General features: G+C 40.4%; 1 long non-coding RNA gene across 2 annotated transcripts in view; it reads left to right on the forward strand.

Annotated features, from left to right (window-relative positions):
- Window positions 1-24,648, forward strand: part of LOC127530047 (uncharacterized) — a 123,447-nt gene that overhangs the window by 21,671 nt on the left and 77,128 nt on the right. For both annotated transcript variants that reach the window (XR_007936581.1, XR_007936580.1), the window contains exon 2: window positions 22,865-22,980. This is a non-coding gene — a long non-coding RNA (uncharacterized LOC127530047). The remainder of the gene's footprint in view (window positions 1-22,864; window positions 22,981-24,648) is intronic.

Raw genomic sequence — 24,648 nt, forward strand, 5'->3', positions numbered from 1 at the left:
CTGTCCAAGTGGGAGAGGGATCGATGTAGCATATAGATGATGGCATCTTCCGCTCCCACCTTCTCCTGATATGCGAACTGCAGAGGGTCGAGGGCGTGTTGGGCCTGTGGCCTCAGGTGGTGAAGCAGCAGCCGCTCCATGGTCTTCATCACATGTGATGTTAGAGCACTGCTAGGTCAGTGATGGTAGGCACCATGCAGCAAGCATTACTATACACCTCTCTTGTTATATATTGCCATTGATTCCTGTATGTCTAATCATTTTCTCTGATGACAACACCTGTTAGGTTGTCAAAAGCATAGGCACAATGATAATAATAATATAAAGTTGTTTTAAGATATGTGACTCATTTTCTCCCTTTGTGGATCTCCACCTACAAATATGCACACTGTTTCACAGACCTTTTGTGGGTGGAGTGGTGGCTCTGAGGCTAAGGATCTGTGCTGATATCCAGAAGGTTGCCGGTTCGAATCCCCATCACTGTCAAAAGAGATCCTACTCTTCTGGGTGCTTGAGCAAGACCCTACAGGGACGCTGTACAATGGCTGACCCTGTGCTCTGACCCCAAGAGGTATGCGAAAACTAACAAATTCCTAATACAAGACATTTTATAAGGCGAAATAAAGAACAAAAAAAAATATATATATATATATATATATACACACACACACTCTATAAGCACATATGTATATATCATATAGAGTGATGGGCAAAAGTAGGTTTACAGTTGTAAGTACGCAAGGCCAGAAATTTCAGCAATTTCAGAAATTGTACCTAAGTGCACTGTGCCATTTTCACATTCTTTTGAGGTAATAACGTTAATAAAGCTATTGAGTTAATAAACTGCATAACCTGCATGTCCTTTTCCTTATGAAAAACTGGAAACCTATTTTTACCCACCCCTGTATTTATATTGTCACACATATGGGCTTGAGGCACAACATCCAGACTCTTCAGATGGCAATTTTACTCTGAGCCACAGGGTGGTGCTGTATCTAACAACCTCTCCTCTACCTCCCTCTACAGATCAGAATATTGACGGCGAAAAGACATCTGATGTGACTTCCGGTTCTCAACATCTTGGATCCACACCTTCTGCTTGCTCAGCCTCATAACCGTCCCTACTGCCATCTGGAGGTAGTCAATAGAAGACTCCAATCTGAAAAGATGTATCACTTAAACTGTGGTGCTCACAAATCTTTATGATCTTTTTTTGTGCTTTATTGTACTCTCTCTCTCTCTCTCTCTCTCTCTCTCTCTCTCTCTCTCTCTCTATATATATATATATATATATATATATATATACATATACATATATATATCTTATATATAGGAGACTGTGGAAGATTGTGGGTTCGCTTTCCGGTTCCTCCCTGTGTGGATAGCGCTTTGAGTATTGAGAAAAGCGCTATATAAATGTAATGAATTATTATTATTATTATTATATAAACGTCTACGCGTGGAAGTGTGTGTCTGTCTGTCCAGCCCGGAAGTGAGATATGGAGTCGGGGTAAGGGCTAATCCCCCGAGTAAACAGAAAACTCGCTCAGCTTCTAATAACACAAATGAGAGAGAGGAGAGAGACGCACAGAGTTGTTCCTTTCAATTACCTGACATCTCCATGTTACAATTTTTTTCTGACGATTTCAATAGTTTCTAGGACCCCAGGCTTTTTACAGCACAGGCTTACACAGATAGTATATCCAAAGGGGTGCAGACGTATATATACTGTATATCCATCCATCCATCCATCCATCCATTATCCAACCCACTATATCCTAACTACAGGGTCATGGGGGTCTGCTGGAGCCAATCCCAGGGTGCAAGGCAGGAAACAAACCCCGGGCAGGGCGCCAGTTATACTGTATATATATACTGTATATATATATAATATAAATATAAATATGTAAGTGGGATTTGATCTTAAAATTATAAGACTTTAATTTTATAATATGGAACAAACATTTAGCCAATGTTTTTTTTATGTGCAATCCTCTTTAATGTAATTTTCCTCTCGTAATATTAACATGTCTCAGCTCCTGCTACTTTTTGGAATCAGTTTTACATTGTGCTTGGAATATCTTCAAATCCGATGAATTTTGATTTTTTTGATAATTGGGTAAATGAGAAAAAAAATCGGGGGAAGGTAAGGTAAATTTGATGGGGTGACACTACAGGAATTTATTTTTAATTCAAAAGTTTCATTAAATGAAACATTGCAATATGCAGTGGCATTGATTTGAAGCAGGAATCATTTGCAAAAAAGTGGTTTCTCCTAATTTTCTCATTAATTCAATTATCCATCCATCCATCCATCCATCCATCCATCCATCCATCCATTCTCTTCCGCTTATCCGAGGTCGGGTCACGGGTGCAGCAGCTTGAGCAGAGATGCCCAGACTTCCCTCTCCCCGGCCACTTCTTCTAGCTCTTCCGGGGGAATCCCAAGGTGTTCCCAGGCCAGCCGAGAGACATAGTCCCTCCAGCGTGTCCTGGGTCTTCCCCGGGGCCTCCTCCCAGTTGGACGTGCCCGGAACACCTCACCAGGGAGGCGTCCAGGAGGCATCCTGATCAGATGCCCGAGCCACCTCATCTGACTCCTCTCGATGCGGAGGAGCAGCGGCTCTACTCTGAGCCCCTCCTGGATGACTGAGCTTCTCACCCTATCTTTAAGGGAAAGCCCAGACACCCTACGGAGGAAACTCATTTCAGCCGCTTGTATTTGCGATCTCGTTCTTTCGGTCACTACCCATAGCTCATGACCATAGGTGAGGGTAGGAACATAGATCGACTGGTAAATTGAGAGCTTCGCCTTGCGGCTCAGCTCCTTTTTCACCACGACAGACCGATGCAGCGCCCGCATTACTGCGGATGCCGCACCGATCCGCCTGTCGATCTCACGCTCCATTCTTCCCTCACTCGTGAACAAGACCCCGAGATACTTGAACTCCTCCACTTGGGGCAGGATCTCACTCCCAACCCTGAGAGGGCACTCCACCCTTTTCCGGCTGAGGACCATGGTCTCGGATTTGGAGGTGCTGATTCCCATCCCAGCCGCTTCACACTCAGCTGCGAACCGATCCAGAGAGAGCTGAAGATCACGGCCTGATGAAGCAAACAGGACAACATCATCTGCAAAAAGCAGTGACCCAATCCTGAGTCCACCAAACCGGACCCCCTCAACGCCCTGGCTGCGCCTAGAAATTCTGTCCATAAAAGTTATGAACAGAACTGGTGACAAAGGGCCGCCCTGGTGGAGTCCAACTCTCACTGGAAATGGGTTCAACTTACTGCCGGCAATGCGGACCAGGCTCTGGCAACGATCGTACAGGGACCGAACAGTCCTTATCAGGGGTTCCGGTATCCCATACTCTCGGAGTACCCCCCACAGCATTCCCCAAGGGACACGGTCGAATGCCTTTTCCAAGTCCACAAAACACATGTAGACCTATAAAAATAGAAAAAAATATAGACATATAAAAATACCTGGATTACTGAATAACACCTCTGTACAAACCCATAATAAAAGAAGCTCTCATTGTCAACAAACACAATAATAATAATAATAATGCATTACATTTATATAATGGATATCATATTCACCTTTCACTGAAAGTGTCTTATCAAAGGAGAGCACAGTATCTGGGAGGTTAGCCCCACTGCCTCACATATCCAGAATCCTGGGTTTGAGTCCTTGTTCATGTGGAGTTTGAAACTTCTCCTTATGTCTGTGTGTGCTTTCTTTCGATTCTCTAGTTTTCTACCATATCCCCAAAGACTGTAATGTTAACCTATCATTCAAAACTTGCCCTGTGTAGTGTGTGCTTGAGTGGACCCTTCAATGGACTGGTGTCAGGTCAACAAGTGTTGTTTTCTGCCTTTGTGGCTGACGGGTCTATCCTGCTGTGAGCCTGAATTGGACTAAGGAGCTTAGTTGTCTACGTCAGAATGGGGTATTGTTTAGGGAAAGCACTGACCTTTGTGTAACATTTACTGTATACTTTAATACGTAACCTCCATCAAACAGTGACTTTCTGGGCAATGTAGTCTGCACCTGTGCCAGCATGGCTACACTATAAAAGAAGGCAGCACATACAGCAAGGCATCTGAGATTTTACTACTCAAAGGAAAAACATTGTTAGATAATAGTGCTCAGACAACAGCAGGAAAACAAGCAATTTGAGAAATTTATTTTTGGATCATGCTTCTTTTCTCGACTTTGATTTTGGCTCAGTTCTAGCACAAGTGAAAAAGGACCTGTAATCATCTAAGTGGATCCAGTCGACTGCTTGCAAAATGCTTTGGTTCCCTTTTAATTCCAGCCTTTTAATCTATCTATCTATCTATCTATCTATCTATCTATCTATCTATCTATCTATCTATCTATCTATCTATCTATCTATCTATCTATCTATCTATCTATCTATCTATCTATCTATCTATCTATCTATCTATCTATCTCGGCTCTTACGTTCATATCGAAGTTTGTGTTTTTTTTTAATGTTCGTGTTCGCTTCGCTTGAGTTCAATACGGTATTTTCGTCAAATGCACATGTGCGTGAGATGAAAATACTGCAGAGTTTCCTAGTAGGGACAAGATCATTTACTGTAAGTAAACAATTTGTGTCAAGTTCGCTCTCAAAATGGCAGGGAAAAACTGCACAGCAAAACGAAAATATGAAGATGAACACAGGACGTTTTTAACAGAGTGGGAGAGTTTATATTTTTTTGTTGAACATAATGGCAAGCCATTCTGCCTTATATGTCAGGAGTCATTAGTGCATTTCAAAGCTTCAAATCTTCAGCTCCACTTCAGCTCACTCCATGCTAACATCGACCAGGAATTTCCAAAAGGGACTGAACTTCACAAGCACAAGTTGGTCACTTTGAAAACTCAGGCAGAAAAGCAGATACAGTTTGAGTTCTGGAAAAGTGTGCCAACGGAAAAATACCCCAATGTCAAATGGGCTGCGCTTAAGATACTATCAATGTTTGACAATCTATCTATCTATCTATCTATCTATCTATCTATCTATCTATCTATCTATCTATCTATCTATCTATCTATCTATCTATCTATCTATCTATCTATCTATCTATCTATCTATCTATCTATCTATCTATCTATCTAGCTAGCTAGCTAGACATATATGATGAAGTGTCATCAACACAAATATTTGGCTTGCACATTTTTTCCTCTCACAGTCTGCATATAAATATACTAGCTGTGCTACCTGTCTAAGACATGTTGAAAGTAATCCATGTAGGCTTCAGCTTATTCAATGTAAACGTTTGCAGTGCACCACCTATTGGAATACATTTTGCAATGCGTGTGGTAATAAAATGCACTGAGTTTTTCATTCCAACAGATGGTACCCAAATTAACACTGCTTTTACAAATATAATACCAAATGGCATATAACAGAGACATAGTGACCAGATGGACACACAGATACACAGACACATACTTTAACTAATTTACTCTCTGTTGGATGTATTCAAAGTCAAAGTCAAAGTGAACTTTATTGTCATCTCAACCATATACAAGTATACAGATAGACGAAATTGCAAAGCTCAGGGTCCACAGTGTAACAACATGAAGTACAATAATAAATTAAAAATAGAACTAAAATTAAAATTTAAAATTAAAACACAAACAAGACAAGACATTGTGCAAAGATAAGACATAGAAGTAGCAGCAATATTGACGTGTAGTAAGCAATATGAACATTGATGTAATATATGGTATTTGCAATCTAGATACATAAATATAGTCAATAGATGTGTAATATAATAAGTAAATAAATAAATAAATAATAGACATAGATAATACAGAAATTATCAGTGTATGATAATACTTGTTTAACACATGTGTAACCAATGACAGGCCAGAATGTTTCACAGCAGAAGGATATCAAGAATGTCAAAATACTTAAAGGTCATTATGAGATTTTCAGTTCTTCTCTACCTGCACACTCATCTTTACAGGACAGTGGCTCCCATGTATAAAAGTTCTGTTTTTAGCGGTGGTTGAGGCCGTGTGGAAGATCCCAGGAGGCAGCATGGTGTTAAGGAGTCTAACAGCTTGGGGGTAAAAAATGCTGCAGTATCTTCTCTTGGATGGCAGAAGTGTGAAAAGTCCATGTGAGGGGTGTAAGGGGTCCTGCACAATGCTACAGGCCTTGCGGACACTGAGCTGAAACAGCACCAACCTGCCACACTCTGATGTTCTTGCGGGCTGGTTTAGTGCGCTTCAGCAGGGACTTGTATGCAGGAACCATAAACAAGCTATATTGTCTGAATAGCCGGGGTGGGGGTGGGGTAGGGCCTTGTAGGCGTCAGGAGCGTTCGTGTAAACATCGTCCAGACAGCTTCCCCCTCTAGTAGCAAAGTTCACATTCTGGAAGAATTTTGGGAGAACTGACTTCAAGTTGGCATGATTGAAGTCTCCAGCAATAATGAAAAATGCCTCGGGGTGCGTCATTTGCAGTTTGCTGATGATCTCGTAGAGTTCTGCATTTGTGCTAGGCGGGAGGTAGACGGCAACCACCAGCACGCAGCTATACTCCCTCAACAGGTAGAAAGGCCGGCACCTTACCGATAAAACTTCTATCAGTGGGGAACAGTGTCATGCGACTGCAGCAGCATTCGGACACCACTCTCTGTTCACATAAACACACAGTACCACAACCTACCCCCCGCAGGTCTTACCGGACAAAGAGACGTCTCTGTCCGCTTGGTAAATGGTCAGTCTGTCTAGCTGGATGGCCAAGTCTGCAATGTTTTCCTGGAGTCATGTCTCAGTGAAAATATAGATGCAACAGTCTCTCACTTCCCACTGCAGCTTAATGTAATCCAGCTTGTTGTCTAGCGATAGGATGTTCGCGAGCACAATGGATGGCATCACAGGTCAGGTGGGGTTAGTTTTTAGCCTTGTGCTAACACTGCTGTGTTTCCCTCATTTCTGCTTCCGATCGCTGCGCTGGCGTTTCTGCCAGCTCAGCTTCTCAGGCTGCCGAAGTAAGCAAAGGCTGCGGAGCGTCTCTGTAACCTCGCTGGATATTTCGGCGCAGTTTCTTCAGAAATCGAGCAGGAGTTGCCACTCATAAATGTATGTCTGCGTACCACTATCACTTAAATCTACTTCTTTTCTTATACTAGTTGACAAAGACGAACAAAGATTAACACTAAACACCGCAGACCCGGGAGCTCTGTAAGCCGCAGGCTGCACGGGCGCCGCCATCTTGCATGACATTAAAAGTTGAGAATAGACTTGGGGAATTGTGATTTAGGTGGTTTATTATTCTTGCAAACATTTCAAAATCAAATTTTGATGCTCTTGTTCCATGCTGCATTGTGCAGCTGCTTTTTTTTTCTTTTTCATGTTGTGCACAAAAAAGCAATCTACTCTGGCATCTGAAAATGTGAACAAACTTGTGTGCCTTAGCAACTGGTTGAATGTTAAGAATGAAGAATAATGATGACAGTGACCTTGAGTAATATTACATACATCTCCAAAATATTGTGTTTTGGTTGTCATAATTTTGGCAATAAATTGAAATTTTTCAAGCATATCACAGCATTGACATTATAATATTTATAGCTAATCTGATGATGTAGTAACTGTACATGTTTACATAATTCAAAGTGTACTGTAGTACTAAACACCATCCTGTATAATTACAAAACATGCACAGACTCTGTATTTTCTTTTTATACATTATGTATTTTATTCCTTTAGTGTGCTTTAGTAATAGGCCTACTGTTTGCTAAGGTCATGCAGGATAAGAAGGTTGAGCTGAGTGAGAGCTCGAGAGTGAGAAATACATTCACTTGACAGTGCTGTTCACCGTAGGCTATTATTGGTGTCACCATGCCATGCCACTTAAATGTTTTGGGTTTTTTTTTGTTTTGTTTGTTTGTTTGCTTTATTTTTCTTGTTTTTTTTTTGCATCATTATAAGGCTATACTTTTAGTTTTCTTCTTATAATAGCCAAGAAGGTTATATTTTTATTTTTAACAGCTGGGACTTTGAATTTGTGTGTGTGTGCAATGTTATGCATTACTGTGTAGGGTTTTATTAAAGGATCTCCCTCACTTGGCTGCTGATGGTCAAGCTAAATCAACCATCTTATCTGGGTGTAATTATATTCATCCACTTAATTTCATATATACCCGCCCATCAACACATTTCTGGGTACACTACAAACAAAAATAATCATAATGACTCTTTTCATTTACGTAGCACTTTTCTCACTAATCAAGACTCTCTTTGCAAGCAACATTACCGTCAGAGTAAGTGCTTTTTATTTTCTTTCCTCTTGAGCTATGAAGTGCTGCTTCAGTTTTGACCCCCAAAAAACTACATTCCCACCCAGATTTTTTTCACCTGTGGCCTCTGCTATCTGTCTTTTATATAGAATATCTATTATTACATAGCATTTTCCATTGCTATCTATCTATTAATTATATTATATAGTGCCTTATTAATCAATCTATCTGTTAATCATATCATATACAGTGCATCCGGAAAGTATTCAGAGCGCATCACTTTTTCCACATTTTGTTACGTTACAGCCTTATTCCAAAATGGATTAAATTCATTTTTTCCTCAGAATTCTGCACACAACACCCCATAATGACAACGTGAAAAAAGTTTACTTGAGGTTTTTGCAAATTTATTAAAAATAAAAAAGCTGAGAAATCCCATGTACATAAGTATTCACAGCCTTTGCTCAATACTTTGCCGATGCACCTTTGGCAGCAATTACAGCCTCAAGTCTTGTTGAATATGATGCCACAAGCTTGGCACACCTATCCTTGGCCAGTTTCGCCCATTCCTCTTTGCAGCACCTCTCAAGCTCCATCAGGTTGGATGGGAAGCGTCGGTGCACAGCCATTTTAAGATCTCTCCAGAGATGTTCAATTGGATTCAAGTCTGGGCTCTGGCTGGGCCACTCAAGGACATTCACAGAGTTGTCCTGAAGCCACTCCTTTGATATCTTGGCTCTGTGCTTAGGGTCGTTGTCCTGCTGAAAGATGAACCGTCGCCCCATTCTGAGGTCAAGAGCACTCTGGAGCAGGTTTTCATCCAGGATGTCTCTGTACATTGCTGCAGTCATCTTTCCCTTTATCCTGACTAGTCTCCCAGTCCCTGCCGCTGAAAAACATCCCCACAGCATGATGCTGCCACCACCATGCTTCACTGTAGGGATGGTGCCTGGTTTCTCCCAAATGTGACACCTGGCATTCACACCAAAGAGTTCAATCTTTGTCTCATCAGACCAGAGAATTTTCTTTCTCATGGTCTGAGAGTCCTTCAGGTGCCTTTTGGCAAACTCCAGGCGGGCTGCCATGTGCCTTTAACTAAGGAGTGGCTTCCGTCTGGTCACTCTACCATACAGGCCTGATTGGTAGATTGCTGCAGAGATGGTTGTCCTTCTGGAAGGTTCTCCTCTCTCCACAGAGGACCTCTGACAGAGTGACCATTGGGTTCTTGGTCACCTCCCTGACTAAGGCCCTTCTCTCCCGATTGCTCAGTTTAGATGGCCAGCCAGCTCTAGGAAGAGTCCTGGTAGTTTCGAACTTCTTCCACTTATGGATGACGGAGGCCACTGTGCTCATTGGGACCTCCAAGGCAGCAGAAATTTTTCTGTAACCTTCCCCAGATTTGTTACTCGAGACAATCCTGTCTTGGAGGTCTACAGACAATTCCTTTGACTTCATGCTTGGTTTGTGCTCTGACATGAACTGTCAACTGTAGGACCTTATATAGACAGGTGTGTGCCTTTCCAAATCAGGTCCAGTCAACTGAATTTACCACAGGTGGACTCCAATGAAGCTGCAGAAACATCTCAAGGATGATCAGGGGAAACAGGATGGACCTGAGCTCAATTTAGAGCTTCACGGCAAAGGCTGTGAATACTTATGTACATGTGCTTTCTCAATTTTTTTATTTTTAATAAATTTGCAAACATCTCAAAGTAAACTTTTTTTCACGTTGTCATTATGGGGTGTTTTGTGTAGAAATCTGATGAAAAAAATTAATTTAATCCATTTTGGAATAAGTCTGTAACATAATAAAATGTGGAAAACGCGCTGTGAATACTTTCCGGATCCACTGTAGTGTCTTATCTATTTATTAATTATATTATATTATATTATATAGTATCTATCTATCTATCTATCTATCTATCTATCTATCTATCTATCTATCTATCTATCTATCTATCTATCTATCTATCTATCTATCTATCTATCTATCGAATGACAGCTGAAAATCAGAAGTATTTGGTTTGTAAATGTTTTCCTCTGGACATCTATATGGACATACATATTTATGTATATAAATATGTTTGTCCATGCAGTAAATACCGTACATATACAGTCAATTGGAAAACCCATCTCATTATCTCCAGGTTTATATTCCTGGCTTTCCTGGAGATTTTGAGGGTTTTGTCAAAGTCTCCTTCCATATCTCAAAAGTACCGTATGCATGTTAAGCTAATCAGTAAGACTCGAAACTGGCCCAGAATACAGTATATGAGTGTGTGTGACAGCTAGATGGTGCCTTGTGATGATCTAGTATTCATGCAAGGCTGAATTTTTCAAGACGTCTTTGATTTTCTTTTCTTTTTCCTTGTAACTCACTTCATTTTTTGGGCATATCAGTTCATCCTTGCTTTTCACACTGCCTCTCTACGTATCAGTCATCTTTATTTCAAATGCTTGACCATTGTTAGAGCATCTTACTTGTTTTCTTCTCTTGACCTCCAGCTCCTCGTCTTCTTTATAACCACAGCTGCAGTGTGTTGAATTCTCCATTTGTACCCTGCAGTGCGGACCCTCCCTTTGTAATCTAACCTACGGCATCTCCACCCCCACCCAACTTGGATGGAAACAACTACTCTGAATATCAATCAGGAATGTAGTGTCACTAACAATCATCTGGACTCAAAGATTTAAAGGCCTCTAATGTATTACTCTGTTCATTTAGCTTTGTCATTTTTGACTCAATTGTAATCGGGTTGTTTTGTTTCTGTGCCTCTTTTTTGTTTTCTGACATGTTTGTGTTGCAGTTAGTTACTGGGTAGTCTGAAAAACGCTTCTTTTTCAACTTTCTTTAAAGCTGATCAATAAAGTTATTTCTCTAATGCAATTAAAGTTGCGCATTATTTTAATGTGTGTGCTGCTGTTAGGAAAATGTGATCAGCACTGTATGTACAAACAATGAACACTTTAAAATAAAATAATAAATTGTATGAACTAGAAACAGATTTCACACATGCACAATAACTATTAATTTCATTTTAAAGCTCATTCATTCGTTTAAAACTGATAGCTGCCTCACATACACGCCTGCATTTCCAAACAAGTACGTTGATTTTAGTTTCTTTTTTTAATTATACAAAAACTGATGCAAAAGAGCCGAAGAAAACAATCCTCTGCGATTAAAAAAAAGAGACTAAATGCCTTGGCTAGTTGACCAATTTTCTTGTTCACTGTAATAAAAACAGAGTATGGATTAGCTGCCAGACTCTGAATAGAAAGTGCTCTCTAAAGCGCGTCTGGAAACCAGATAGATTAACAATATGGGAAGAACGAACAAAAATAAACATATGACATCAATATTGGAAAATACAATATCCATAAAAATGCACTTCGGCCTGAACTTTTCACATTACATTTTATTAAAATAAGTTGAATACATTTACAGTGCCTTTATAAAGTCTTCTGACTCTTTCACTTTTGTCACATTTTGTCATGTTGCAGCCTTGTACTTACATTATTTAAATTCATTTTATCCTTCATGAAGCAACACTCGATATATCCCAGAATAAGAAAGCGAAAATAGGACTTTAGAAATTTTTGTAAATTAACAAAATTATAAAATTGGAATATCACAGTGACACAAGTATTCAGACCTTTTACTCAGTGCTTCGTTGAAGCCACTTTTGGCAGGGATTACCATCTGGGGTCTTCTTTAGGTATGTTGTGATGAGATTCTGACACCTGACTTTGGGGGTTTTCTGCCATTCTTCTCTGCAGATCCACTCAAGCTCTGTCAGGTTGGATGGAGGCCATCAGTGGACAGCTACTTTCAGGTCTCTCCAGAGATGTTTGATTCAGTTCAAGTCTGGGCTTAGGCTGGGAAATTCAAGAACATTCCTAGAGTTGTTCCAAAGTGCTGTCATGGCTTTGTGCTTAGAGTCATTGACCTGTTGAAAAGTGAACTTTCAGCTTAGTCTGAGGTCTAGAGTGTTCTGCAGCAGGTAGGAGAGATGGATGCATTGGAGGTGGAAGTTGGATTACATCAGGGATCGGCTCTGAGCCCTTTCTTATTTGCAATGGTGATGGACAGGTTGACAGATGAGATTAGACAGGAGTCCCCGTGGACTATGATGTTTGCTGATGACATCGTGATCTGTAGTGATAGTAGAAAGCAGGTTGAGGAGACCCTGGAGAGGTGGAGATCTGTTCTAGAGAGGAGAGGAATGAAGGCCAATAGGACCACCAAGACAGAATACATGTGTGTGAATGAGAGGGAGGTCAGTGGAATGGTGAGGATACAAGGAGTAGAGTTGGTGAGGGTGGATGAGTTTAAATGCTTGGGATCAACAGTACAGAGTAATGGGGATTGTAGAAGAGAGGTGAAGAAGAGGGTTCAGGCAGGGTGGAGAAGAGTGTCAGGAGTAATTTGTGACAAATGGTTATCAGCAAGAGTGAAAGGGAAGGTCTACAGGACGGTAGTGAGACCAGCTATGTTATATGGGCTGGAGACGGTGGCACTGACCAGAAAGCAGGAGACAGAGCTGGTGGTGACAGAGTTAAAGATGCTAAGATTTTCTTTGGGTGTGATGAGGATGGATGGGATTAGAAATGAGGACATTAGAGGGTCAGCTCAAGTTGAATGGTTGGGAGACAAAGTCAGAGAGGTGAGATTGCTTTGATTTGGACATGTGCAGCGGAGAGATGCTAGGTATATTGGGAAAAGGACGTTAAAGATAGAGCTGCCTGGGAAGACGGAAAAGGGTTAGGCCTAAGAGAATGTTTATGGATGTGGTAAGAGAGGACATGCAGGTGGTGAATGTGACAGAGCAAGATGACGAGGACAGGAAGATATGGAACAAGATGATCCACTGTGGCAACCCCTAACAGGACCAGCCGAAAGAAGAAGAAGAAGAGGAAGCTTTCCTTTGACTCTGGCTAGTCTCCCAGAGGCTGAAAAACACTAAGAAAATACTACCACCTCAACGCTTCACTGTTGAAATGGTGGTGCACAGGTGATGAGATGTGTCTGGTTTCCTTCAGACATGACACTAATCTTCATAATTCTTTCGTATGCAGGAGGTAATTTCCAATGAATTAATTTGTTGCATAAACTTGACACGAGTCTTCGTTTAAAAGTTCAACAACTTTATTTCGAACAACAATAAAAAATTAATCTTATAACAATTTGTAAATATTAAGACACGGTCAAAGACTGTATTGCTCCATTTCCTTCTGCCTGCCCAAACTCCCCCTTCTCACATCCGGAATCACACAACACGTATCTCGCATGCGCACAAGAGCTCTCACTGAAACACATGAAATTAACAACGGATTTCGTTTACAAATATTTAAAAACTACTTTTGTTTAAATTAAAAGGTTCACTTACATTATGGACCTTACACTTAGCTTCATTAGATCAACGATTCTTGTTTCTCATAGTCTGAGAATCCTTCAGGTGACATTTTTTGCCAACTCAAAATGGGTTATTTTAACGAGGAGAGGCTTCCGTCTGGCAATTTTATCAAAATGCCCAGATAGGTGGAGTGTTACAGTGATTGGGTGCCATTCTGGAAATTTCTCCCATCAAAATACAGGTTCTCTGCAGCTCAGCCGGAGTGACCAACTGGTTCTTGTTCACATTTCTTATCATGGTCCTTCTTCTACGATGGCTCAGATCACTTTTTAAAACAGTCATGGCTGTTCCAGCCTTTGGTAACACTTTAGGTACTACAAAAATACATCTATTATTTGTTTACTCTTATGTAACAAGACCTTAACAAAGGATTATTTTGTTGTTCTTAACACTTACAAAGCATCAGTGAAGTGGTTATTCATCTGTGCAATATGGCCACCTAAAATAACTTCACTTTGGAATGGTCAGAAGTGGCTTAAGTGAGGCATATGTGTCTTGATACTGCATACTTCAGTATAAGACTTGTGAATCCTTCATACTCATAAGTAATTTGACCAGAATATCAAATGCCACACTGCACCAAGATAAATAACCACTTTACTGATGCTTTATAAGCATAATTCAGACTAGGAGAAGCCTCTGTTAAGTTCTTGTTACCTAAAAGTAAAACAGTAATATAGTGGACCCTTGACTTACGAACTCAATTCGTTCACGAGGGCTGGTTGTAACTCAAGTTGGTTGTAAGTCAAGACTATTTTTCCCATAAGAAATAATGGAAATGCCCTTAATATGTTCCAAAGCTCCCACAACAACACTTACTTAACTTTTTTTAATAAAAAAGGGTTGTATAATGTGCATAATTTACCAAAAACACCAATAATTTTTCTAATGTACTAGCCAAAAAGTTATAAAAAGTGCCTAGCCTACCAGAAACAACAATTTCATACTGTACTCACCATTTAAGTTGACATCTTTGACTTGTAGGAAGGAAGGAGGAGAAGAATGAAATGGAAGGGGGTAATTGTTTGGAAGGAGATTCCTTATACAAATCTTTTCTTTGTAAAATTGTCAAGATGGTGGATTTTGACATGCTGTACATATTAGCAAGATCGGTCACACGAACGCCACTCTCATATTTCCACACAATTTCCTTCTTCATTTCGATTGTGATTGCTTTCTTTACCTTCGTTACCTTCTCTTCCTTCCTTAGCAATTATCGAAATAAATTATATAAACCACTGCACTGACCGAAATTACGTCCACAAACACATGTATCTGGGCTCTGACTGACGCTTACGAACTCTCTCGGCTGTTTGTTTACAATCGCACAAGCGGATACACGTGACCTCATTCGGGTCGTAACGCAAGATGTTGGTCATAATTCAAAACAAAAATGTTGGTCGTAAAGCAAGTTGTTCACATGTCAGGCCGGTCGTATATCAAGGGTCGACTGTACATGCATTTTTGCACTCAAGTGTTACTCGCAATTCTTCTATTTAAGAATTATGGAGGCCACTGTGCTCTTGGGAAACTACAATCCTGCTGGAATATTTTTGTAGCTTTCCGCAGATCTGTGTCTCGACACAACACTGTCTCAGTGCTTATGATGTGACTTTTGCTGTGATACACATTGTGGACTGTAGGACGTTCTATAGACAGATGTCTGCCTTTCCTTATCATATCCAGTCAGTGGAATTGACCACTGGTGGGATCTGAACAAGGTGTGGAAACATCTCATTGATGATAAATAGAATGTGTTGCACCTGAGCCAAGTGTTAAGTGTTAGAACAAAGGGTCTGAATGCTTGTGTTCAGTTCAGTTTTGTATTTTTAATACATTTGCTAAAATTCCTAAAATCGCCTTCTCAGGTTGTTGTTTTGGGGTATTGAGTATTGGATGAAGTGGACAAAAATGAATTTCAATGATTTTAGCACATGGCTGCAACATAACAAAATGTGTAAAAAGTGAAGGGGTCTGAATAGTAACTGAATAATGAAATAATGAGAATTTAATTAAATGTTTTGCTTTGTTTTATTTAATAATTTCTTTGGCCATCTGTCAGAATCATATTTTAAGAATTTATATATCACAAGGCACATTCCTAAATACTCGTAGGTGGAGATGGCTATTATGCTGCACTCCATTTACCTGAGCAGACGGAGGTGAGAATGACATCACACTTGAGTTGACTGCATTCCAGTAAAACATTTGGGAAACCAATATAGACGCATCCAGGAAAACTTTTCTTGCACTTGCTCAATCAGAGTAAATAGCAGTAAATAACAGCACGGAGTTAACACAATATTTTCCGAAAATTGTAGCAACATGTCCACAGATAGCAGTTGGACAGTACTGTATGTATGAATGATTTAATGAGGCACAAATAGACAGAAGTGCTAATAAACAGTATAATATTACAACTTTCATTATAGTAATGGTGTACGTCATCATTTTGGGAGGACGTCATAATCTGAAGTCAGACAAACTCGGACTTGACATAGCAGCCCTGACTAGGAACCGACTTGGTACTTGGAAACTCTGACTTCCCACATCAAATGGAATATGGCATGAAACAGGAAGGCAGGAAGATATAGTGACCAGGAACCAGAAGTGACGTCATAGGTCTTTGGGCCTTCAATCTTCTGGTCTGTAAGTGGAGAGGTATTACAAGATAGTACCGACCCTTGACTTGGGATGGAATTACCATTCAACATGCCCTGAAGTTGTCTCCAAAACACATTTATATGACTATATATGATACGGTATCTGCCAAATAATACAAGAGTACATAACACGTGTTTGGCTTGTCAGGTGTAGACACTTTTTGCATCCCCTAATGGGAATCAAACCTTGGACGTCAGCACCTGAGGCGAAGACTCTGACACTGTGCCACGGTGGCTGGTTCACTTATTTGGCAGGGTGAAAATCGGAGTATTACATTCTTTTTAAGTCTGAATCACAATCCGATTATTTGGTGGTTGCCTAATAGGTAACACTTGTGGTTGGTTAGCCTTTTGGCAAACATCCACCACATCCTCTCAGTTGCAAGAGGCAGCACATAGATATGTGATACGGAATCTGCCAAATAATGCAAAGAGTACACAACCACAAGTGTTACCTAATAGGTAACCACCTAATAATCAGATTGAGATTCAGACTTAAAAAAATATACAGTATATTCTTATATATATATATATATATATATATATATATATATATATATATATATATATATATATATATATATATATATACATACATATAGTCATATGAAAAAGTTTGGGAACCCCTCTCAGCCTGCATAATAATTGACTCTCCTTTCAACAAAAAAGATAACAGTGGTGTGTCTTTCATTTCCTAGGAACATCTGAGTACTGCGGTGTTTTCCGAACAAAGATTTTTAGTGAAGCAGTATTTAGTTGTATGAAATTAAATCAAATGTGAAAAACTGGCTGTGCACAAATGTGGGTCCCCTTGTCATTTTGCTGATTTGAATGCCTGTCACTGCTCAATGCTGATTACTTGCAACACCAAATTGGTTGGATGAGCTCATTAAGCCTTGAACTTCATAGACAGGTGTGTCCAATCATGAGATATAAAGGTATTTAAGGTGGTCAATTGCAAGTTGTGCTTCCCTTTGACTCTCCTCTGAAGAGTGACAGCATGGGATCCTCAAAGCAACTCTCAAAAAATCTGAAAACAAAGTTTGTTGAGTCTCCTGGTTTAGGGGAAGGCTACAAAAAACTATCTCAGAGGTTTAAACTGTCAGTTTCAACTGTAAGGAATGTGATCAAGAAATGGAAGGCCACAGGCACAGTTGCTGTTAAACCCAGCAGGTCTGGCAGGCCAAGACAAATACAGGAGTGGCATATGAGCAGGATTGTGAGAATGGTGACAGACAACCCACAGATCACCTCCAAAGACCTGCAAGAACATTTTGCTGCAGATGGTGTATCTGTACATCGTTCTACAATTCAGCGCAATTTGCACAAACAACATCTGTATGGCAGGGTGATGAGAAAGAAGCCCTTTCTGCACTCACGCCACAAACAGAGTCGCTTATTGTATGCAAATGCTCATTTAGACAAGCCAGATTCATTTTGCAACAAAGTGCTTTGGACTGATGAGACAAAAATTGAGTTATTTGGTCATAACAAAAAGCACTTTGCATGGCGGAAGAAGAACACCGCATTCCAAGAAAAACACCTGCTACCTACTGTCACATTTGGTGGAGGTTCCATCATGCTGTGGGGCTGTGTGGTTAGTTCAGGGACTGGGGCCCTTGTTAAAGTCGAGGGTCGGATGAGTTCAACCCAATATCAACAAATTCTTCAGGATAATGTTCAAGCATCAGTCACAAAGTTGAAGTTATGCAGGGGTTGGGATATTCCAACAAGACAATGACCCAAAACACAGTTGGAAATCTACAAGGCATTCATACAGAGGGAGAAGTACAAATGTTCTGGAATGGCCGTCACAGTCCCCTGACTTGAATATCATCGAAAATCTATGGGATGATTTGAAGCAGGCTGTCCATGCTCAGCAGCCATCAAATTTTATTGAACTGGAGAGATTTTGTATGGAAGAATAGTCAACAATACCTCCATCCAGAATCTAGACACTCATTAGAGGCTATAGGAGGACAGCGTCTAGAGGCTGTTATATTTGTAAAAGGAGGCTCAACTAAGTATTGATGTCATATCTCTGTTGCGGTGCCCAAATTTATGCACCTGTCTAATTTTGTTATGATGCATATTGCATATTTTCTGTTAATCCAATAAACTTAATGTCACTGCTGAAATACTACTGTTCCCATAAGGCATGTCATATATTAAAAGGAAGTTGCTACTTTGAAAGCTCAGCCAATGATAAACAAAAATGCAAAGAATTAAGAGGGGTTCCCAAACTTTTTCATATGACTGCATATATATATATTTATATTATGAACACTGTAAACGCGGCCCCAAGAGGACGTGGCTATTCCTCCGAAACCCCCTCTTAAACAGTGATACCTGTTGCTTGTTGCTGTGCTGCGTGAAAGTCATTAACAAAACAAAAAAATAAAGTACAGCATGAGATATTGAAACGCTCAGATGCTTTCATTAGCATTCTATATTTTATGGCAATCACATGATGATGTCACATGTCACAATGTCATAACCTGTGCTCTGATAGGACAAACAAATTGTCAGCTGCCTTCACTTATAAATTTCTTTGAGTGTGTGTGTGTGTGTGTGTGAGTGCTTCCATGTGTGCATACACTTATATTTAAATAAATCATGTATTTGAAAAAATACTTGTGCAAAATTCTGCAAAACGCTAGGCCTAGTCCCAAGACTATACGGAGCAGACTCCAAATGTGCCATTAAAATGACACTGTTTCTGTGGTAGTTATTGTTGGACGTAAGTCAAACTGTTTTTGAAGGATATGGGGATAAGCACTGGACCTAAAACAATTGGACTGGAGCCAAACATGGTGCAACTTGTTTGATTAGATTAGATTATATTAGATAAAAGTTTATTAATCCCTTAGGAAAATTCAAATGCATACAGCAGCAGAAACATAAAAAAAACAAGGATACGGGACGTACAGCACAGATCCAATCAATCAATCAATAAATAATTAAAAAAAATAATTAACAAAAATAAACTTAAGGAGTACAGCAGGTGGAAGCATTGAATTGCCTAGTAGCAGTGGGCAGAAAAGAGCCCCAGATGAGCTTCTTAGCCTACCGTGGTGGAATGAGCCTGTGGCTAAAAGTGCTACAATAGTGCGCCTCCTAGAAGTGATGGAGGGGATGTTTCATGGTGACATCTAAGAAATCAGGAACAAAATATCAATACTTCCAGACCTTATGGTTGTATATACAGTAAGTCTTAGCATTCAGGGTGGATATCTTGAAAACCACTGGTTCTAAGGTTTGTGTAGGATCTTTGCTAGGATGTAGTCATCCTGGGTTTCTGCACAAAACAAAAAGAAAAATTGTAATTTTCCAGCACAGTTTTTAATTTTAAGATGTGAAAATTAATTTCGATTTTCCATGGATAACACACACACAGAGAAACACGATGAGAAAATCAATTTTTCTCATCGTAGAATCAGAAAATTTGCCCCCACACCAAACTTCCATTTAGACAAAAGTAAAAATGGCCAGCAGCCATTCAGGTACCTGAGGAGCAGTACTGGACAACTCTGGATAAACAGCGAATCGGAAATCCTAGAATCGCAACCAGTTTCTGTTCCGTCCGATATGTGGATGGATGACATATCATGGAGGGCGGGTGCGTCTGGGGAAATGACATTTAATCCAATAAGCATATCTGTACTAAAGTGGTTTCGTTTTGTGGAGACGTGAGTCTGTTGCCTTCACTGACACCGACTGCTTGAACAGGTTGTGTTGTTTGGGGGCCACCTACTGACTCTGGGAAGCCGCTGCGTCTGACTGTGGGGCGAGCGCCACAGCGCAATATCCGCCTCGGTGGGAAGCCGCTGCGTGAAGACATATCATGGAAGGTATATGTGGTGGTATGGATGGTCGCATCCGGGCGGCTGTACAACTTGGTGTGCACGCTTTACCCCAGGTGTAGTCCACAGGTCGTAGTCTCGTTTCTGTGTTTTCTTTGGTTTGAGCCGTGACTCCTTTCGCAAGCGCGTTGTAGGCGCGCACGTTGTCACAGTTGGTTTGAGCCGTGACTCCTTTCGCAAGCGCGTTGTAGGCGCGCACGTTGTCACAGTTGGTTTGAGCCGTGACTCCTTTCGCAAGCGCGTTGTAGGCGCGCACGTTGTCACAGTTGGTTTGAGCCGTGACTCCTTTCGCAAGCGCGTTGTAGGCGCGCACGTTGTCACAGTTGGTTTGAGCCGTGACTCCTTTCGCAAGCGCGTTGTAGGCGCGCACGTTGTCACAGTTGGTTTGAGCCGTGACTCCTTTCGCAAGCGCGTTGTAGGCGCGCACGTTGTCACAGTTGGTTTGAGCCGTGACTCCTTTCGCAAGTGCGTTGTCACAGTTGGTTTGAGCCGTGACTCCTTTCGCAAGTGCGTTGTAGGCGCGCACGTTGTCACAGTTGGTTTGAGCCGTGACTCCTTTCGCAAGTGCGTTGTCACAGCATGGACCTGTGGGGATTCCGTCTGTACTGTAATACAACCTTCGAATCCTCTCGTTTCTTTTTTTGCTCCGTGGCGGGCGGCAGTGCGCGTGCGCCTCGATGTGCCCAGCGCCTTGCGTCCATATCCGGTTTACAACCTTCGGTTAGTAAGATGGATGTTTCCTAGTTGGATACTTGAGTATAGTACTAGAGTTCTGGTTACTTATGTAGTATTGGAAAGTTTAGAAATGTAATAGGTGTAGTGGTAATTATTACAGAATACGGAGAAGTTTTTAAGACACATTGAAAACAGGTACAGCACAGACACACAATATCTGTAAGGTGACTTTCATAAAGGAAATTTTCGTTCTACTACTAAATTATGAAACATTCCATGAAAACAAAGTTTTTTGAACAAAAATTATGACCCTTCTCACACGCAAAGCTGTTGATTAACATAACCCGTTCAGTTGCTCACCTTACTCGTGCGCTGCTCTCCTGCCAAAATCAACAACAGGAAACTTGTGTGCTTTTTACAACCCTTGGCGTTTTTTTTTCGCTGGCCACCTTCTAGTTTGGATTCCTGTCACTTTGTCCACCAGTTGTTTTCTTTTGCATTTCTTCATGTGTACTGTAAGTAAGTCATTGTGGTCACTCAGAGCTCAACTGATGGCACCTGGTGTGTTTGAAGGCAGAAAGCCACACATTTAGAGACAGTGTGACCTGTTCTGCAATTATGGGGATGTATGTTAAATGGGGAACCTAAGCATTTCTTGGGTTTTTACAGGGCTTATAGGCCCTTACATGCCACCATTAAGACCAATTTAGCAGTGGAATGCCTCTGTAAAAGAACCGCCTAAGAGAATTTCCCCTTTACTTGGCAGCAAATACATAGGAACAAGTTAAGGCTGGCATCTTGCTAGACAAGAAGTGATACAGCTTTGTCTCCATCCCTTTAAATAACGTGCTGCTAACAGACAGCTTGCATCAGAAAACTGGGACTCGAAGGTCTGTTTAACTAACATGGGGCTCCCTCATGGGTTCATTTAGCTTTCTAAGCTTAAAACTGGCAGGAAAAGAAGAAACGTTGAGTGGCAAGATGGAAAATGAACCAGGAGTCAGAAGTAAGGGAGTGTGCGCCTGTGTTGGGGAACTGAGGTGCTTAAGCGGGAAGCTGTTCAACCTGATAGGCAAGATACCTATTTATTTAGTTAGGCCCGTGAGGGGCTGTTACATATTTTATCATCTTATTTAATTACATTCTAGAATTCCATCTGTTGCTACTTACTTCTGTGTGAGCATATTACACAACTGAGATAGAACAAAAGGCATATAAACATAATTGCAGAAAATATTTGTTTGGCTCAGTAGAACTAATGTACTGTAACAGCTGATGCCCTAGACCTTAAGTAATCTGAATTAGATTTGATATTATATTTCACTTTGTAGCAATTTACATTTTAAGAAATGGAAGTTCCAGGTTTTAACTATTAATTGCAATCGGAAAATGCAAAAATTAGGAGGAGTTTTCTGTATTTCTCATTTATTGACATTTGCAACAAAATGATCTTTGACTGTTTTGATAGTAAAGCAGCACTGATTTCCAACTGATTGAGCCATCATTCCTTTCATAAGAACATAATACATTTGACAAAGGAGAGGAGTACATTCAGTCCATCAAACCCATTTCTATAGCTTATAGCTAAACTGTCTCAATATTTCGTCCAGATACGTCATGAAGGTTGTCAAGGTTTATGGTTCAACTCCATGACTTGAAATTTTGTTCCTGATTTCCATAACTCTTTGTATAAAGAAGTGCCACCTGGCATCAGTCCTAAATGCACTTCCCCTTAATTTCCACTGGTGTCCTCGAGTACGTGATTCACCTTTTAGTTTTGCTGGATCTTCTTAATCAATGCCTTTGTGGATTTTGAAGACCTGGATTATGTCCCTAAGAAGTCTCCTCGGCTCGAGAATACACAGTGCCATACGCGTGCACAATGGGAGGCAACTTAAGAGCTCTAGTGATGGTAATTACCCGTTGAACCAGGGGTTAGCACTGTGGCCTAATGCCTTCTCTCTTCTTCTCTCTGCAGAATGAAAGACTGACAACCTCTCCACCACTGATGTCACTTTTTTTGTCCGCCCTCTTGGACCCGACCCCTAATGCCGAGTGACTATATAACCTGGGACCCAGCCATCTTGTTCTCAGGTCTGTTCTGAACTTGTGTCTGGAAAGATGTCTCTGCAAATTGTTGTGTGCTGCTTTATTGTGCATTCTTTCATATTATACAGGGTCATCAAGGTGGTGTCCCAACTCTTTCATTTTGTTATGATGCCATTTTACAACAGGTTTGATTCTCTGACTCTGTCACAGTCCTGGGATGCTCCTGGTTACTTTCCACTGCATAGCTTCATGTGCTGCTATGTCTTTCTTGTACCGTGGTGACCAGAACTGCATACAATATTCCAGATGTGGTCTCACAAGTGCATTATATAATCAACGCATAATGTCTCTCAATTTATATTCAACTGTTTTTACAATATAACTTAACATTTTATTTGCCTTTTTAATAGTTTCTGCATGTTGCTTAAATGACGTAAACGTGTCAACATAAGCCTCTGAAACCTTTTCAGATGTTGATTGAGGGTCTGTGACTAACAGCTGTTCAATTTTCATAATGTCCTGTCTAGGCAGGAAACCGATTAACTCAAACCAGCAGATGCGTGAAAAGGTCAAAACAAAACAAATAAAAAATAAACGAAGAGAACAAAACCCAGACAAGAGGCGAGAATCAAATTTAAAAATCAGACAGGAAGTCAAAACCAGGCAACACACAAAGATTGATTAGCAAAGAGAGTTTGTGTTTTTTTTTTTTCCACAAATTGGATAATACCTGGTACATTACATTGACCTTGTTATGCCAATGAATGTGAGATCACGACCTTTGAGACCACACCCCTAGAAACGCAGGCCATGGACCCTAACGATAGTTACACATAATGGTATCTAATATGGAAAATAGCAAAATGACCCTAAAAATAAGTTCTGATCATAACACATAAACCTAACATATTTGAAAGTACACCCAATAGAGAAGTACCCAATAAAAACCAAAAGAAAATACAAAATGACCAATATTGGCACAAAATCAATATCAGTAATACCCTATGAAAAGAAAAAAAACTACCAAAATAATCTTCCCATATAGCAATTAATATTAAATAAAACATAGTAATTCATTAAAATTATATAAATAAGAACTTGGAAAGGAACAGATTTGTTATAGAACGGGAATAACAAAGGTGACAATTATCTTAAAGATTTTAATTGCAGTCTGAAGATACATGGAAGCAAACAGCTCTTCAGAAACAGATAAACCGTAACCTCAGCTCGATCTGTTGCACATTTTACTGTTAAGTAACTTAATTTCATCTAGTGCAAACTGTAATCCTGCTGTTATTAGCAGCACAATCAGCCTGTCTGTGCACCACAGAAAGTGCATACCACAGTATAGTCCTCGTTGGATGACCAGCAGGTCCGATCTTCTGCTGCAGTTCCCTTTCTAAACCTACTCTATGCTCATATCACTTAACTGTGTAATCACACTGGTCACACTGTACTTTAACAAATTTCACTTGCTGACTCCAAATCTGAAAAACGTTTTCGTCCAGCACGTCCCATTTTTTAGTTATGATGTTCCAGGTCTTAAACAAATAGGGTGACTGGACAGTGAAGACGATGCGTTTCAGCATTTAAGAAATAAGTCTGGTCTCGAGAAAAGTGAAGCCAAAATTAAGGAAGGTGTTTTTGTTGGCCCTGAAATCCGTGAACTGATGCTTGATGATTAGTTCAAAAGGAAACTGAAGCCCACTGAAT

Source organism: Erpetoichthys calabaricus, chromosome 13 (genome assembly GCF_900747795.2).
Source record: "Erpetoichthys calabaricus chromosome 13, fErpCal1.3, whole genome shotgun sequence".
In the NCBI taxonomy this organism is placed as follows: Eukaryota; Metazoa; Chordata; class Cladistia; order Polypteriformes; family Polypteridae; genus Erpetoichthys; species Erpetoichthys calabaricus.